The sequence below is a fragment of the Cherax quadricarinatus genome, chromosome 63 (genome assembly GCF_038502225.1).
Source record: "Cherax quadricarinatus isolate ZL_2023a chromosome 63, ASM3850222v1, whole genome shotgun sequence".
NCBI lineage: Eukaryota > Metazoa > Arthropoda > Malacostraca > Decapoda > Parastacidae > Cherax > Cherax quadricarinatus.
The window spans coordinates 1,540,566-1,556,948 of record NC_091354.1 but is presented as its reverse complement, the minus strand read 5'-3'; positions in this window follow the sequence as shown (position 1 = coordinate 1,556,948).

The window sequence follows — 16,383 nt, the reverse complement described above, 5'->3', positions numbered from 1 at the left end:
TTATCCCTAGTAATGACCCTCGTATTGTAGATAGTCTTAATGACCCTCGTGTAGTAGATAGTCTTTTTAGTATGATAATAAGATGTTATCTTCATTGTAGAATAATAAGAAAATATTATAACCTTTATATTATAATAATAAGGTAAAAGGACCCCAATGGAAATAAGTCACTCTGTCTGACTTTTTTGGGTTATCCTAGGTTCTCTACACATATGCTGCTATGTATGATAATTCTATGTAACTGTATTTGTGTATACCTGAATAAATTTACTTACTTACTTACTTACCAACTCTTAGGTTTTGATGAGGTCAGGGTATGATCATTCATTAGGATAATTCAATGTATGTTATTTAGAACGGGGACTGTACATACGGGGAGGGGGGGGGGTAGAAGTGTCAGCTGTGTCTGCACTGGCATTAATGATTATTATAAAAGGAGGGTTTGTAGGTTATGTATATGGTTGTGGGTTATGTATATGGTTGTGGGTTATGTATATGGTTGTAATATGGCCATGATCTATGGTGTTCTTAAAATGTACCGGGATTGTGTACTAGAGGTTTTGTAATATCTAGTATGGTTTTTAATTTTATACTCTTATACATTATTGTATTTGTTCTATGTTTTAAATAAAAATAAAAAAAAAAATTTACATTTAGTTTGATCATCATCTGTGTGTCTGCCAAACTGCCAGAAGTACTTGTAACCAAGCCTAAGTCTGGCCACTACAACATCAGTCAGTCTGTTAACATTACCTGGAGTTTACCTGGAGAGAGTTCCGGGGGTCAACGCCCCCGCGGCCCGGTCTGTGACCAGGCCTCCTGGTGGATCAGCGCCTTATCAACCAGGCTGTTGCTGCTGGCTGCACGCAAACCAACGTACGAGCCACAGCCCGGCTGATCAGGAACTGACTTTAGGTGCTTGTCCAGTGCCAGCTTGAAGACTGCCAGGGGTCTGTTGGTAATCCCCCTTATGTGTGCTGGGAGGCAGTTGAACAGTCTCGGGCCCCTGACACTTATTGTATGGTCTCTTAACGTGCTAGTGACACCCCTGCTTTTCATTGGGGGGATGGTGCATCGTCTGCCAAGTCTTTTGCTTTCGTAGTGAGTGATTTTCGTTTGCAAGTTCGGTACTAGTCCCTCTAGGATTTTCCAGGTGTATATAATCATGTATCTCTCCCGCCTGCGTTCCAGGGAATACAGGTTTAGGAACCTCAAGCGCTCCCAGTAATTGAGGTGTTTTATCTCCGTTATGCGTGCCCGTTAAGGTTCTCTGTACATTTTCTAGGTCAGCAATTTCACCTGCCTTGAAAGGTGCTGTTAGTGTGCAGCAATATTCCAGCCTAGATAGAACAAGTGACCTGAAGAGTGTCATTATGGGCTTGGCCTCCCTCGTTTTGAAGGTTCTCATTATCCATCCTGTCATTTTTCTAGCAGATGCGATTGATACAATGTTATGGTCCTTGAAGGTGAGATCCTCCGACATGATCACTCCCAGGTCTTTGACGTTGGTGTTTCGCTCTATTTTGTGGCCAGAATTTGTTTTGTACTCTGATGAAGATTTAATTTCCTCATGTTTACCATATCTGAGTAATTGAAATTTCTCATCGTTGAACTTCATATTGTCTTCTGCAGCCCACTGAAAGATTTGGTTGATGTCCGCATGGAGCCTTGCAGTGTCTGCAATGGAAGACACTGTCATGCAGATTCGGGTGTCATCTGCAAAGGAAGACATGGTGCTGTGGCTGACATCCTTGTCTATGTCAGATATGAGGATGAGGAACAAGATGGGAGCGAGTACTGTGCCTTGTGGAACAGAGCTTTTCACCGTAGCTGCCTCGGACTTTACTCTGTTGACTACTACTCTCTGTGTTCTGTTAGTGAGGAAATTATAGATCCATCGACCGACTTTTCCTGTTATTCCTTTAGCACACATTTTGTGCGCTATTACGCCATGGTGTGATAAAGTGTACACTTGGTGTACTTGGTAACACTTGTCATGCATAGTAACGCGTGTGTAAGTGAGATTGTTTAGGTACTGGTTCATCTATCTACAGCTGCACACTTATGCTTGCATACATGTATAACATAGTAACGTGTGAGTTACCCAGGATGGACCAAGGAAGTCGACCAGAGTGATTTATCTCATTGTCATTGTAACATTACCTAGTTATTTTTTTTTTTTTTTTTTTTTTTTTTTTTTTTTTTTTTTTTTTTTTTATTTTTTTTTTTTTTTTTAATACTGTTTACAATCTATGGTTGGGGTAAGAGGTTGTCTTCACCATTCATTGTGATGTCTGCTATATTTTTATTTCAGTGAGGTACATTAGGTGGCAGTAGCCTGAACTAACTCAAGTGGAAGTTATCATCGAATTTGAACCTCATGTTTAATGTGATGTATGTCAGAATTCTAATTTTATGCTCAATATTACCTACTTTCTCTCTCTCTCTCTCTCTCTTTTCATCTTTGTAATTTGTGATAAGGTGTAAGACCTCGCCTGTTTACCTGGAGTTTACCTGGAGAGAGTTCCGGGGGTCGGCGCCCCCGCGGCCCGGTCTGTGACCAGGCCTCCTGTACCATCCATTATATCATTATATGTACCATATTATTACCACACATACAAGAGGTCTCTGAGTGTGTTTTTGGTGGGGTGTGTGTCGTGTTGAGTGGTGGTGGTCTGGGTTGAGTATGGCTGGAGGTGTTCATTGAACTTGAGCACTTGTGTCTTGTGATCTATTTTGGACTTCTGACTTTGTAGTGAATATTTGCTCTTGCATAAGCTATAAGGGAAAGATAAGCGAGGAATTCTTGTGTTGTGAGTCTTACACCAGATATCCTCACTGGCAAACATGGCAACTGTCATAGAGGAACCTATTTCTGCAGGTGATGGAAATGAAGATAGCTTCCAGACCTATAAAAGTAAACAAAAGAGAAAAAGTGAGAAAGGGCTAGAGCGTCGACGTAGTCAGACTCACTTGACTCGTACACAATGTGATACTAAACGTCCTTGGTGCACAGAGGCTGCAAGAAGTCTTTCTTCAAAGGAAGAATGTGTTAAGCTGAACTTCCCTGACAACACCCCGCTGCCTGCTAAGTGTGCATGGCTAATGGAAGCTGTAAACAAGCATCCTAACTCAAGGATCCAATTTAGGAAAAACACACACAACTTTGTGTTTGTGGAGCAGAATAAAGAGCTGATTAATGATCTACTTAGTACACCTTATGGGGATATTAAGCTGCTCCGACCTCCATCAGACACTCACCACTTTAAAAAATGGGTCAGTATCATAATCTTAGGATACCCTCACTGCATGGACCCATCCCATCTGACTCTAAGTGAGCATATCATCAAGCCTAAAAGACTTAAAGGAAAATCCCAAATTATTGCCAGTTGGGTAGGTCCTGTGCCCCTCCCCCGGAATATCTGGGTGCATGGTTTACGTTTCCTAAACATCGAAGTGTACCTACCCCCTAAACGTAGGTGTTACAAATGCCAGCACTATGGCCATGTTGCAGTAGACTGTGGAATACTACATTCTTGGTGTGGTAAGTGTGCTGGGAAACATTCCACTAGAGAATGCACAGTAGGCCCTGACAGCCGAAAATTTAAGTGTATTAACTGTAAAGAAGTTGGGGTTACAGTCTCCCACAAGGACTGCAGTCAGAACCCAAACAACCTTCGATGTAAACCTGATAACAGTCCTTTAATGGTAACTGAGGATGGGGCCATCCAGTCTACCACAGCCAGATCTGAGACTGAACCTCTGCAAAGTGTGCAAGAACCCCACCTCACTGCAAAGGATTCTGGTGATACCAGAATGCCATCACACACACCAGCTGTGGAGGAGCTAGCCATCCCTGCTAGCACATATGGAACTACTGGTCTGCCACTACAGATACCTATGGCTACACCTGAATATGGGGATGAGTTTGTCATTTCTCCCAATACACACAACTACAACAGTCAGACGGACACCACACAGGTAACCTCCCTGGAAATTGGAGATGAGTCAGATGCACAGGACCTACCTGCAATGAATGATGAAACAGAGAACACTAATGTAACCATGGTACCTGTTAAGGTGATAGGTGTTAAAGAAAGCACTAACCCAGAAGTGCCATCCTCCGGAGAGGCATTGGATTCGTTAGACCTTCCTCATATTATAACAACTTTCCAGAAAAAAATTGAGCATCTTGAACAGATCCTGACAAGTTTAATAAATATATGTAATCAGGATGATGCTCTTGAGCATGGTGATGATGTCCAAAGTGCAGCAATCTCCGTTCAGCTTCCAGCAATTTGTGAGAAAGAAGCCCATGACTCTTGTCTTCAAGACTTGCCTTATCACTGGTTGCCAAAATGCCGAAAAATGCTTAAAAATAAAGGTCCTGAAGATAAAGACGTACAAACTATGCTATTTGCTCTTAAGTATCTGCACACTGTAGTCAAAGCATAATAGTTTTACCATCTTATGAGCAAGAGATTGTAATAACTCACTACAGTGGATACATTACAAATCTTTTCATGGAACATTGCTTTCATCAGGAAGCGGTTGCCTGACTTACATCATATTAGTGCAACCAAGAATATTGATGTCATCTGTTTGCAGGAATGTAGATTGAAAGATGGAGCACCTCCACCAAACTTGCCTGGATATGCAGCGTATAACCTAAGGTCAACCAACTGTTGTGTGATGTATGTCAGAAAGAACTTGCCACATTCACTCCTTTCCTTGCAGAGTCGAGTTAACATGCAGTATCATGGTGTCAAAGTATATGCAGGCGATTTTTCCATAAACATTTTTAATCTCTATGCCCCAGCGAACCAGCTTCGACCTGATGCTTTACCAGATCGCATCAATAGTGAACCTACCATCATTCTTGGAGATTTTAATGCCAGACATAAGAATATTGGTGGGTCTATAACAAACACCAATGGAACTAAACTAGTGAGATTGCTAAATGAGCATGATAATGTTCGAATTGTGGGCACTACTGAGCCTACTCACATATATGGTGGCATACTAGATCTGTGTCTTGGATTTAATACATCATATACGATGCATGACTCTGTCATAGTTGATGATCTTCTATCTGATCACTTCCCAAGACTAACAACTGTCAATCTTGATCACATCTCCAGCAATCAAGGAACTAAATACAGAAGGAGGAAACTTATTCTCAAACCAGAACACAGAGACAACTTTATTAACCACTTGGATCAATGGTATAAGAATTACGAGCCCACTGGCACACAAAAATTTAATGATGATTTAATTACCACTATTGAGAGTGTTCTCACAGATCAAGTGGGCAGGAATAGGAAACAAAGACCCTCCACTATAAATAACAATAAAAACCAATGTAAATACTATAATGATCCACAGCTGCGCAATCTAACACATGCAGCTAGGAGGATTGGTAAAGCATACCGTGAATGTAGAACCCCAGACCTGCTCAGAACGTTCCAAGCTGCACTAACAAATGCAAGGAATAGAAAGGAAGAACTTAGGCAACAGGAATGGGAACAGTTTGTTAGTGGATTAAATAGGTCCACCCCTTTGAGTTTGGCTTGGAAAGGTATAAATAAAATAACCAGGAAAAAGACTGGCAATGTTGCTCATCCCTTTCCTCTTGAAAAAGCAAATGACCTCATAAATGACTGGCATCCAGGCATGAAAGCCTTCCATCTCATATTAGAAAAAATTTAGAGAGTACTTCTGAAGAAATGTTGAAACTGATTAATTTTATGAGCCAAAATATTGATGAGAGTGATTGCCTCTTTACCGAGTATGAATTAGATAATGCATTAACCAAAGGTCGATCAACTGCTCCTGGAGAGGATGGTATAACCTATGATATTCTCAGAACTCTAAGGCACGTGCCTGATAACCCTTTGTTGGCACTGTATAATCTCAGTTACATTGAGGGCGTTCTTCCTACTTCCTGGACCAATAGTCTCATTGTGCCTATCCCTAAGCCCCAACAGCCTGATACATTTAGGCCGATCTCCTTAACTAGTTGTCTTTGTAAAACTTTTGAAAGAATGATGCTTAACAGACTGTACTACAGAATCAGACATCAACTTTCCCCCTACCTCTATGGGTTCATGAAAGGTAAAAGTGTGCAGAACTGTATTTCCACCTTTCTCACTGCACACACCTCTACTAGTTTTACCACTTTTCTTGATCTAAAATCTGCATTTGATATTGCGAACAGAACCGTTATACTACATGAACTAGCCAAAATGAATATTGGTGGTAGCTTACTCTGCTGGATAATAGGATACCTGTCAAATAGAGTATCCTCTGTCCTTTACCAAGGCTTCAGAAGTGATTCTAAAGAAATGTCTTTAGGTACACCGCAGGGAGGAGTTCTTAGTCCCATGCTATTTAATATTCTGATTAATGCTCTCCTAAATGCTCTACCTGCCTCACCTAAACATATAGCTATAAGCTATGCTGATGATATCATGATCCATACAACAGGGCATAAGAAGATGAATACCATTCTTAATGAAGTTCAAGCAATTTGTAATCGACTAGGCCTCATAATATCTTCCTCTAAAACTAAGATATTAACAAGCAAACGACATCCCCCACCCATCTATTTGCAGGGTGAAATCATTAGCTACGTTAAAACTTACAGATATCTTGGTGTAGATGTACCCTTTAACAAATCCACTATACCACAACTAAACAAGAAATGTAAAGCTAGGCTAAATGCTCTCAAAGCTGTTGCTGGCTACAATCCCAACTATGGTGCAAATGTGAGAATCGTGAGAATGATGTACATAGCCTATGTTAGGTCCTTAATTGATTATGCTGCTCCCATGTTGATATTAGCTAGAGAAAGTTCTCTCCGACCCTTGGAGTTAATGCAAAATGAAGCTCTCAGGATTATTCTTGGCTGTCCCAGATCTACAAAAGTTCTTAACATGAGGAAGGAGCTTGGTATTTCTAGTATCAGTGATAGGATTGTTGAAATTAACACTGTACTCGGTATTAGAATGTTGAGAAACGATCCAGACACTGTCACAGTGAATCTTACCAAGTGTCTAGAGGTAAATACACACAGATCTAAATGGATTGTGAAAACGTGCAACTGCATTAAGTTTTATAACCTGCATGAACTGTATCACTGTAGGCAACAAGAGCATTTCACCCCTCCATGGAAGATGTGTTCATTTAATATCACATACCTACAAGTTCCTCCCAAGAAGCTCATTGCTAGTAATCCCTTCCTTAAATCTCTTGTTAGAGCAACTGCTCAAGAAGAAATTTCTCACCTAGCTGGTAGTAACAAGTTATCACAAGTTATATACACTGATGGATCTAAACAGGAGTCTTCTGGCAGGGCTGCATCTGCTCTTGTTGCCACCTCCCTAGTTAAGAACGATAATAAATTTGTTGAGTTAGGCATAAGAATTAACAACTGGGCGTCTACACTGCAAACTGAATTGTTTGCAATCCTAATGGCGCTAAAGCTAACCTATGACACTGAGCTTGACTCTATCATCATTACTGATTCTATGTCATCATTGAAGGCTCTTGGCTCATATAATGACTCCAACAACATGCTCATTGGGGAAGCCAGGTATAGATACTCAAAAATTAGGGACAAAGGAATTAATGTACAATTGCTATGGATCCCATCACACATTGGATTACTCCTTCATGATAAAGTTGATATGTTAGCCAAGAAGAGTATCGAGAAGGAGAATGTAGAATATAACTTTAGTATAACTGTGTCTAGCATTAGGAATAATATTAGGAGAGAAGTAAATAATGAAAATGATTGTTATAGGAATGCAGTTAGAAGCCTGAGTAGATCTATAACCCACTATGATAACATGAACGTAGATAAGTATGTTTATGGAGCAACTTGCAATGTGAACAGACTGACTGATGTTGTAGTGGCCAGGCTTAGGCTTGGTTACAAGTACTTCTGGCAGTTTGGGAGACACACAGATGATGATCAAACTAAATGTAAATTATGTGATCAGGCATATGGTCATTCTCTTGAACACTATGTGCTTAATTGTCCACTTATTGAGGAATACAGAGACAGACAGTATAATAACCTATGTGACATGTCAAGATATCTTATTAATGAAAATAAGATACCAGATATACTAAGCAAATTTCCTAAATTTGCTTGTAACAGATAAGTGAACTATAGATATGTAGATATAAATCCATATGTATTCCTGTTAACCCTTTGGGGCCTAGTTCCTAGGCCTTTTGTGTATCCATATGCTCTCGCGCTACCGTCCACAGGATGGATATGGGGTGCACAATAAACTAGCCACTTCGGTGGCAAAATCTAATCTGTCCTTTCCCAGATTTCTTCCTCTCCTGTCCCCTCCCAAGTTTCTTCCTCTCCTGTCCCCTCCCAAGTTTCTTCCTCTCCTGTCCCCTTCCAAGTTTCTTCCTCTCCTGTCCCCTCCCAAGTTTCTTTCTCTCCTGTCCCCTCCCAAGTTTCTTCCTCTCCTGTCCCCTCCCAAGTTTCTTCCTCTCCTGTCCCCTCCCAAGTTTCTTCCTCTCCTGTCCCCTCCCAAGTTTCTTCCTCTCCTGTCCCCTCCCAAGTTTCTTCCTCTCCTGTCCCCTCCCAAGTTTCTTCCTCTCCTGTCCCCTCCCAAGTTTCTTCCTCTCCTGTCCCCTCCCAAGTTTCGTCCTCTCCTGTCCCCTCCCAGGTTTCTTCCTCTCCTGTCCCCTCCCAAGTTTCTTCCTCTCCTGTCCCCTCCCAAGTTTCTTCCTCTCCTGTCCCCTCCCAAGTTTCTTCCTCTCCTGTCCCCTCCCAAGTTTCGTCCTCTCCTGTCCCCTCCCAAGTTTCTTCCTCTCCTGTCCCCTCCCAAGTTTCTTCCTCTCCTGTCCCCTCCCAAGTTTCTTCCTCTCCTGTCCCCTCCCAAGTTTCTTCCTCTCCTGTCCCCTCCCAAGTTTCTTCCTCTCCTGTCCCCTCCCAAGTTTCGTCCTCTCCTGTCCCCTCCCAGGTTTCTTCCTCTCCTGTCCCCTTCCAAGTTTCGAGATGATGATAAAGTTGATATGTTAGTCAAGAAGAGTACCCAGAAAGAGAATGCAGAATATAACTTTGGTATATCTGTGTATAACATTAGGAATAATATTGGGAGAGAAGTAAATAATGAAAATGATTGTTATAGGAATGCAGATAGAAGCCTGAGTATGTCTATAACCCACTATGATTACATGAACGTAGATAAGTATGTTTATGAAGCAACTTGCAATGTTAACAGACTGACTGATGTTGTAGTGGCCAGGCTTAGGCTTGGCTACAAGTACTTCTGGCAGTTTGGCAGACACACAGATGATGATCAAACTAAATGTAAATTATGTGATCAGGCATATGGTCACTGTCTTGAACACTATGTGCTTAATTGTCCACTTATTGAGGAATACAGAGACAGTATAATTAATAACCTATGTGACATTCAAGATATCTTATTAATGAAAATAAGATACCAGATATACTAAGCAATTTTTTTTAAATTTGCTTGTAACAGACAAGTGAACTGTAGATATGTAGATGTAAACTCATATGTACACCTGTTAACCCTTTTGGGGCCTAGTTCCTAGGCCTTTTGTGTATCCATATAATCTTGCGCTACCGTCCACAGGATGGATATGGGGTGCACAATAAACTAGCCACTTCGGTGGCAAAATCTAAAATCTACCTGGAGTTTACCTGGAGAGAGTTTCGGGGGTCAACGCCCCCGCGGCCCGGTCTGTGACCAGGCCTCCTGGTGGATCAGCGCCTGATCAACCAGGCTGTTGCTGCTGGCTGCACGCAAACCAACGTACGAGCCACAGCCCGGCTGATCAGGAACTGACTTTAGGTGCTTGTCCAGTGCCAGCTTGAAGACTGCCAGGGGTCTGTTGGTAATCCCCCTTATGTGTGCTGGGAGGCAGTTGAACAGTCTCGGGCCCCTGACACTTATTGTATGGTCTCTTAACGTGCTAGTGACACCCCTGCTTTTCATTGGGGGGATGGTGCATCGTCTGCCAAGTCTTTTGCTTTCGTAGTGAGTGATTTTCGTGTGCAAGTTCGGTACTAGTCCCTCTAGGATTTTCCAGGTGTATATAATCATGTATCTCTCCCTCCTGCGTTCCAGGGAATACAGGTTTAGAAACCTCAAGCGCTCCCAGTAATTTTTTTTAGATTTTGCCACCGAAGTGGCTAGTTTATTGTGCACCCCATATCCATCCTGTGGACGGTAGCGCGAGAGCATATGGATACACAAAAGGCCTAGGAACTAGGCCCCAAAGGGTTAACAAGAATACATATGGATTTATATCTACATATCTATAGTTCACTTATCTGTTACAAGCAAATTTAGGAAATTTGCTTAGTATATCTGGTATCTTATTTTCATTAATAAGATATCTTGACATGTCACATAGGTTATTATACTGTCTGTCTCTGTATTCCTCAATAAGTGGACAATTAAGCACATAGTGTTCAAGAGAATGACCATATGCCTGATCACATAATTTACATTTAGTTTGATCATCATCTGTGTGTCTCCCAAACTGCCAGAAGTACTTATAACCAAGCCTAAGCCTGGCCACTACAACATCAGTCAGTCTGTTCACATTGCAAGTTGCTCCATAAACATACTTATCTACGTTCATGTTATCATAGTGGGTTATAGATCTACTCAGGCTTCTAACTGCATTCCTATAACAATCATTTTCATTATTTACTTCTCTCCTAATATTATTCCTAATGGTAGACACAGTTATACCAAAGTTATATTCTACATTCTCCTTCTCGATACTCTTCTTGGCTAACATATCAACTTTATCATGAAGGAGTAATCCAATGTGTGATGGGATCCATAGCAATTGTACATTAATTCCTTTGTCCCTAATTTTTGAGTATCTATACCTGGCTTCCCCAATGAGCATGTTGTTGGAGTCATTATATGAGCCAAGAGCCTTCAATGATGACATAGAATCAGTAATGATGATAGAGTCAAGCTCAGTGTCATAGGTTAGCTTTAGCGCCATTAGGATTGCAAACAATTCAGTTTGCAGTGTAGACGCCCAGTTGTTAATTCTTATGCCTAACTCAACAAATTTATTATCGTTCTTAACTAGGGAGGTGGCAACAAGAGCAGATGCAGCCCTGCCAGAAGACTCCTGTTTAGATCCATCAGTGTATATAACTTGTGATAACTTGTTACTACCAGCTAGGTGAGAAATTTCTTCTTGAGCAGTTGCTCTAACAAGAGATTTAAGGAAGGGATTACTAGCAATGAGCTTCTTGGGAGGAACTTGTAGGTATGTGATATTAAATGAACACATCTTCCATGGAGGGGTGAAATGCTCTTGTTGCCTACAGTGATACAGTTCATGCAGGTTATAAAACTTAATGCAATTGCACGTTTTCACAATCCATTTAGATCTGTGTGTATTTACCTCTAGACACTTGGTAAGATTCACTGTGACAGTGTCTGGTTCGTTTCTCAACATTCTAATACCGAGTACAGTGTTAATTTCAACAATCCTATCACTGATACTAGAAATACCAAGCTCCTTCCTCATGTTAAGAACTTTTGTAGATCTGGGACAGCCAAGAATAATCCTGAGAGCTTCATTTTGCATTAACTCCAAGGGTCGGAGAGAACTTTCTCTAGCTAATATCAACATGGGAGCAGCATAATCAATTAAGGACCTAACATAGGCTATGTACATCATTCTCACGATTCTCACATTTGCACCATAGTTGGGATTGTAGCCAGCAACAGCTTTGAGAGCATTTAGCCTAGCTTTACATTTCTTGTTTAGTTGTGGTATAGTGGATTTGTTAAAGGGTACATCTACACCAAGATATCTGTAAGTTTTAACGTAGCTAATGATTTCACCCTGCAAATAGATGGGTGGGGGATGTCGTTTGCTTGTTAATATCTTAGTTTTAGAGGAAGATATTATGAGGCCTAGTCGATTACAAATTGCTTGAACTTCATTAAGAATGGTATTCATCTTCTTATGCCCTGTTGTATGGATCATGATATCATCAGCATAGCTTATAGCTATATGTTTAGGTGAGACAGGTAGAGCATTTAGGAGAGCATTAATCAGAATATTAAATAGCATGGGACTAAGAACTCCTCCCTGCGGTGTACCTAAAGACATTTCTTTAGAATCACTTCTGAAGCCTTGGTAAAGGACAGAGGATACTCTATTTGACAGGTATCCTATTATCCAGCAGAGTAAGCTACCACCAATATTCATTTTGGCTAGTTCATGTAGTATAACGGTTCTGTTCGCAATATCAAATGCAGATTTTAGATCAAGAAAAGTGGTAAAACTAGTAGAGGTGTGTGCAGTGAGAAAGGTGGAAATACAGTTCTGCACACTTTTACCTTTCATGAACCCATAGAGGTAGGGGGAAAGTTGATGTCTGATTCTGTAGTACAGTCTGTTAAGCATCATTCTTTCAAAAGTTTTACAAAGACAACTAGTTAAGGAGATCGGCCTAAATGTATCAGGCTGTTGGGGCTTAGGGATAGGCACAATGAGACTATTGGTCCAGGAAGTAGGAAGAACGCCCTCAATGTAACTGAGATTATACAGTGCCAACAAAGGGTTATCAGGCACGTGCCTTAGAGTTCTGAGAATATCATAGGTTATACCATCCTCTCCAGGAGCAGTTGATCGACCTTTGGTTAATGCATTATCTAATTCATACTCGGTAAAGAGGCAATCACTCTCATCAATATTTTGGCTCATAAAATTAATCAGTTTCAACATTTCTTCAGAAGTACTCTCTAAATTTTTTCTAATATGAGATGGAAGGCTTTCATGCCTGGATGCCAGTCATTTATGAGGTCATTTGCTTTTTCAAGAGGAAAGGGATGAGCAACATTGCCAGTCTTTTTCCTGGTTATTTTATTTATACCTTTCCAAGCCAAACTCAAAGGGGTGGACCTATTTAATCCACTAACAAACTGTTCCCATTCCTGTTGCCTAAGTTCTTCCTTTCTATTCCTTGCATTTGTTAGTGCAGCTTGGAACGTTCTGAGCAGGTCTGGGGTTCTACATTCACGGTATGCTTTACCAATCCTCCTAGCTGCATGTGTTAGATTGCGCAGCTGTGGATCATTATAGTATTTACATTGGTTTTTATTGTTATTTATAGTGGAGGGTTTTTGTTTCCTATTCCTGCCCACTTGATCTGTGAGAACACTCTCAATAGTGGTAATTAAATCATCATTAAATTTTTGTGTGCCAATGGGCTCGTAATTCTTATACCATTGATCCAAGTGGTTAATAAAGTTGTCTCTGTGTTCTGGTTTGAGAATAAGTTTCCTCCTTCTGTATTTAGCTCCTTGATTGCTGGAGATGTGATCAAGATTGACAGTTGTTAGTCTTGGGAAGTGATCAGATAGAAGATCATCAACTATGACAGAGTCATGCATCGTATATGATGTATTAAATCCAAGACACAGATCTAGTATGCCACCATATATGTGAGTAGGCTCAGTAGTGCCCACAATTCGAACATTATCATGCTCATTTAGCAATCTCACTAGTTTAGTTCCATTGGTGTTTGTTATAGACCCACCAATATTCTTATGTCTGGCATTAAAATCTCCAAGAATGATGGTAGGTTCACTATTGATGCGATCTGGTAAAGCATCAGGTCGAAGCTGGTTCGCTGGGGCATAGAGATTAAAAATGTTTATGGAAAAATCGCCTGCATATACTTTGACACCATGATACTGCATGTTAACTCGACTCTGCAAGGAAAGGAGTGAATGTGGCAAGCTCTTTCTGACATACATCACACAACAGTTGGTTGACCTTAGGTTATACGCTGCATATCCAGGCAAGTTTGGTGGAGGTGCTCCATCTTTCAATCTACATTCCTGCAAACAGATGACATCAATATTCTTGGTTGCACTAATATGATGTAAGTCAGGCAACCGCTTCCTGATGGAAGCAATGTTCCATGAAAAGATTTGTAATGTATCCATTGTAGTGAGTTATTACAATCTCTTGCTCATAAGATGGTAAAACTATTATGCTTTGACTACAGTGTGCAGATACTTAAGAGCAAATAGCATAGTTTGTACGTCTTTATCTTCAGGACCTTTACCAGTAATTGAGGTGTTTTATCTCCGTTATGCGCGCCGTGAAAGTTCTCTGTACATTTTCTAGGTCGGCAATTTCACCTGCCTTGAAAGGTGCTGTTAGAGTGCAGCAATATTCCAACCTAGATAGGATAAGTGACTTGAAGAGTGTCATCATGGGCTTGCCCTCCCTAGTTTTGAAGGTTCTCATTATCCATCCTGTCATTTTTCTAGCAGATGCGATTGATACAATGTTATGGTCCTTGAAGGTGAGATCCTCCGACATAATCACTCCCAGGTCTTTGACGTTGGTGTTTCGCTCTATTTTGTGGCCAGAATTTGTTTTGTACTCTGATGAAGATTTAATTTCCTCATGTTTACCATATCTGAGTAATTGAAATTTCTCATCGTTGAACTTCATATTGTTTTCTGCAGCCCACTGAAAGATTTGGTTGATGTCCGCCTGGAGCCTTGCAGTGTCCGCAATGGAAGACACTGTCATGCAGATTCGGGTGTCATCTGCAAAGGAAGACACGGTGCTGTGGCTGACATCCTTGTCTATGTCGGATATTAGGATGAGGAACAAGATGGGAGCTAGTACTGTGCCTTGTGGAACAGAGCTTTTCACCGCAGCTGCCTCGGACTTTACTCTGTTGACGACCACTCTCTCTGCTCTGTTAGTGAGGAAATTATAGATCCATCGACCGACTTTTCCTGTTATTCCTTTAGCGCGCATTTTGTGCGCTATTACGCCATGGTCACACTTGTCGAAGGCTTTTGCAAAGTCTGTATATATTACATCTGCATTCTTTTTGTCTTCTAGTGCATTTAGGACCTTGTCGTAGTGATCCAGTAGTTGAGACAGACAGGAGCGACCTGTTCTAAACCCATGTTGCCCTGGGTTGTGTAACTGATGGGTTTCTAGATGGGTGGTGATCTTGCTTCTTAGGACCCTTTCAAAGATTTTTATGATATGGGATGTTAGTGCTATTGGTCTGTAGTTCTTTGCTGTTGCTTTACTGCCCCCTTTGTGGAGTGGGGCTATGTCTGTTGTTTTTAGTAACTGAGGGACGACCCCCGTGTCCATGCTCCCTCTCCATAGGATGGAAAAGGCTCGTGATAGGGGCTTCTTGCAGTTCTTGATGAACACAGAGTTCCATGAGTCTGGCCCTGGGGCAGAGTGCATGGGCATGTCATTTATCGCCTGTTCGAAGTCATTTGGCGTCAGGATAACATCGGATAGGCTTGTGTTAATCAAATTTTGTGGCTCTCTCATAAAAAATTCATTTTGATCTTCGACTCTCAGTCTGGTTAGCGGCTTGCTAAAAACTGAGTCATATTGGGACTTGAGTAGCTCACTCATTTCCTTGCTGTCATCTGTGTAGGACCCATCTTGTTTAAGTAGGGGCCCAATACTGGGCGTTGTTCTCGATTTTGATTTGGCATAGGAGAAGAAATACTTTGGGTTTCTTTCGATTTCATTTATAGCTTTAAGTTCTTCCCGCGATTCCTGACTCCTAAAGGATTCTTTTAGCTTAAGTTCGATGCTGGCTATTTCTCTGACCAGTGTCTCCCTGCGCATTTCAGATATATTGACCTCTTTTAGCCGCTCTGTTATTCTTTTCCGTCGCCTGTAAAGGGAGCGCCTGTCTCTTTCTATTTTACATCTACTCCTCCTTTTTCTTAGAGGAATAAGCCTTGTGCATACGTCGAGTGCCACCGAGTTAATCTGTTCTAGGCATAAGTTGGGTCTGTGTTGCTTAGTATATCTTCCCAGCTTATATCGGTTAGGACTTGGTTTACTTGGTCCCACTTTATGTTTTTGTTATTGAAGTTGAATTTGGTGAATGCTCCCTCGTGACTAGTCTCATTTTGTCGGTCTGGGGCTCCACGCATACATGTCTGAACCTCAATTATGTTGTGATCTGAGTATATTGTTTTTGATATGGTGACATTTCTCATCAGATCATCATTGTTAGTGAATATGAGGTCTAGTGTATTCTCCAGTCTAGTAGGCTCTATTATTTGCTGGTTTAAATTGAATTTTGTGCAGAGATTTAAAAGCTCGTGTGAGTGTGAGTTTTCATCAGAGCTGCCTCCTGGTGTTATTACTGCAACAATATTATCTGCTATATTCCTCCATTTTAGGTGCCTTAAGTTGAAATCCCCCAGGAGCAAGATGTTGGGTGCAGGAGCTGGAAGATTTTCCAGACAGTGGTCAATTTTTAACAGCTGTTCCTGGAATTGCTGGGATGTTGCATCCGGAGGCTTGTAGACTACCACAATGACT